This window comes from Apium graveolens, chromosome 4, assembly GCF_009905375.1.
Source record: "Apium graveolens cultivar Ventura chromosome 4, ASM990537v1, whole genome shotgun sequence".
NCBI lineage: Eukaryota > Viridiplantae > Streptophyta > Magnoliopsida > Apiales > Apiaceae > Apium > Apium graveolens.
Window position 1 is genome coordinate 199,195,861 of NC_133650.1, and position 3,344 is coordinate 199,199,204.

The window sequence follows — 3,344 nt, forward strand, 5'->3', positions numbered from 1 at the left end:
TCTCAGGAAAGCTTTCAGTTTCTGAGTCATCATCACTATCAGAACTTGATGACTCTATATCAGACTTTGTGATGAGCGCTTTTCCCTTGCCTTTCCTTGAGGTAGCTGCCTTGGGGGATTCTTCCTCAGCCTTAAGATCAATTGTCCTTGACTTTCCTCCTTTCCTCTTGCTTCTTTGTTTCATCTCAACTTCATGAGTCTTGAGCATCCCATAAATTTCATCAAGAGTTGTTTCTTCAAGATTATAGTTGTCTCTTATAATTGTGGCCTTTAAATCCCAACTTTTAGGAAGAGCTAACATGAATTTAAGATTTGAATCTTCAAGATCATACTCCTTATCAACTAGTGACAAATCATTCAAGAGTTTGACAAATCTGTCATATAAATCAGTCAAGGACTCATTAGGCTTTGAGTCAAAGTGTTCATACTCTTGAGTGAGTATTATCTTCTTGTTCTTCTTAATCGAATCAGTTCCCTGGCACCTTGTCTCCAAGGCATCCCATATCTCCTTTATAGTCTTGCAGTTAATTACCATGTTTGACATTACATTATCAATTGCACTATACAGCAAGTGTCGTACCTTAGCATCCTTAGCAATTGATGCGATATCTTCAGCAGTGTAATCACTCTTCTCCTTTGGTACAGACTTTGCCGCTTCACCTGCAACTACAACAGCGAGTTTTGTTGGCTTGTGAGGTCCTTCATTGATTCTATCAAGATATTCTGGATCTGTAGCTTCCAGAAACATATTCATCCTGACCTTCCATATGGGATATTCAGATGGTTTGAGTATGGGAACTCTAATAGCCTCATATCGACTATGGATTTGAGCCTTTGGAGGTTCTTCAGTTTTGGTGGGCTTGGTTGGAGTTTCTGCTTCAGACATGATTATTTTTGAATCTTAAACTGTTTGTGTGTTAACAGATAGGCTCTGATACCACTTGTTAGGTCATACATTGTAGAAGGGGGTTGAATACAGTGTATAGCACAATCAAATCGAATTCCAAGAACACAAGTAACAGAAAACAAACTTTATTAAACTCTGTTACAATGTAGAACTGTCCTCTCTCAGTGATGAACAAATATCACGAGAGCTGCTAGGGTTACAATGCATATTATTCTCGATAATGATAGCACTTATAGTGTAAACCCTATGTCTGTGTTTATATATTACACAATTACAAGATAATCGCTAATTGATATGGAATATAATTCTGCTTCCTAAAATATATCAATCAGATATCTTTTCTTCCAAGTATTCTATTCTTCATAGAATTCCTTCTTCATGCATATCTCTTCTTGCATTTGTCTTGATCTTCTTTCCTTTCAATCAACCGCCTTCCTTATCTGAAAGTTTCCTTTAAGTCCTGATATTATCTCCTGATAAATATCTCCTGAACCTTAAGTACTGATTTGTCCTGTTTAAGTAAGATCTGAAAACTAAACACAAATCATATTAGACATGACATTATCAAATATATCTAACGGTAATGATGTTCATTAATATAAAATGGCGTTCTTAATGTAATGTTGTTATTAATGTAATGGTGTTCTTAATGTAGTAGTTTGTTTAGTGACTTCGCAAATAACAGTATAGTAGAGAAAGCTTGTAATCTTAATTAAAAAATAATGAACAAAAGAACTTGATAGATATGCAAAAGACTGTTAATGGTGATCCCATTACATAAAATATTGTCATACATATTAAAGCCGATCCAAACCCGAAACCCAATTAAAACCCGACACATTTATTATAGATTATATGTAATATTTTAGATGTAATACATATAATTTACATATTTTTCTTGTATTATTTGAGTAATAGTAGATTATTATCAAGATTATCAACACTTATTTATTGAATTATAACTTTTTATTTCAAAATCAGCTTCTATTATGTAAGATGTACTTAGTATATATTTATAAAAATAATAATTTGTGATGAAATACAAAATATTATGTTATCAACATATCTAAGATATTACTCACCATGCCAGCCCGCACAATATAATGTGTTTAACTACTTATTAGTTAATATATTTTAATTTTAGCTATTATAAATGTGATTAATATTGTTTGTATGTATAAGTAATATTAAATTTGACTATATTATTTGTGACGCCCTCCAAACTCGGGGTCTAGATATGGGGGTCACTCGCCAACAAACCAAAATAAAATAATCACAGCGGAATAATATAATAAATATGACCCCTTGCATGCAACTGGATCGATCACAGGTTATAGTATGGAACAGGCACTAATACAAACCAAGTTTTATTACAAACCATAAGTCTAATTAGTTTTACAAATTATTCAAATTTTATTACAAACCTCTAGACTTATTCAAGCGTCCCAAAACAGTCTATCTGGAAAACACACCGTACTACCTACAAGCACTTGACTTCTGATCAAACCTGGATCTCAAGCCTGCTCTGGCTTAGCTGAAAGATTAGATTGATAAACAAGTATGAGCGAAAGAAATGCTCAGCAAGCAGTATAAAATGTGCTTGAAATGATAAACCACATTCTGATAATAATTGAACAAAAGAATAAAATCAGTAATATTTGATTAATAATAAAAGCTTCATAAGCTATCAATAATAAATGATAATTTTTTTTAGATTGGAATCTAACTCCGACAGACGTACTATCACATGCTGATCAGCCCGTGTGATAGCACAAGGTCATGATTCATAGAAACATGTCCCCAAAATACGAGTACTCAAATAAAAAGGCAATATACCTGCCTGTGGCAAAAATGGTGTCATAATATTTCATATAACACATAGAAATAGCCCTCCGCTGGATCGTCCGTCCCGGTCACTTACGCATTCATCCAATCCATAAAACATTTTGATCAAAGGAGCCGAATCAAAGGACATCCTTAACCATATAACTCTCCATTTCTCATGGTCCAGAGTTATCTCAACAATCGATGGCGAAATAACCAGAACAATTAGTTATTCGCTAATCCCAATTCAATGTTCCACTGTATAGAGTGATTTATAGCGAAATATATAAAACGTTTAACTATTCTGAACTTAGAATAGTTTGGAAATTGAAAGAATATAATTCAGAGACAATATCAATTGAATGATAAATGAAGATATAATATTTGCATAATATGATTCAAACTAAACGTCACTTGAACAATAAGTGAAGTTAGGGGTACTTGCCTGGTATGCTTGATAACCTCTTACTATAAATCAGCTTATAACTGATGGCTACTATCTCCGTCTAACACTTGACTGCACTCCTTGCTACTTGATTCTATAAACAAAAGGACTATCTTAATTGACAGAACTAAACTCAATCGACGTAACTATACGTCTTGACATCTACTC

The 3,344-nt window shown here is 33.3% G+C and overlaps 1 long non-coding RNA gene across 1 annotated transcript; it reads right to left on the reverse strand.

The window, feature by feature from the left end:
• Positions 1-1,184: 1,184 nt before the first annotated feature.
• Positions 1,185-2,734, reverse strand: LOC141717002 (uncharacterized). Its single transcript, XR_012573489.1, has 2 exons — positions 2,332-2,734; positions 1,185-1,433 (listed from the first exon to the last, which is right to left on the reverse strand). It is a non-coding gene; the product is annotated as an uncharacterized LOC141717002 (long non-coding RNA).
• Between the last annotated feature and the right edge of the window lie 610 nt (positions 2,735-3,344).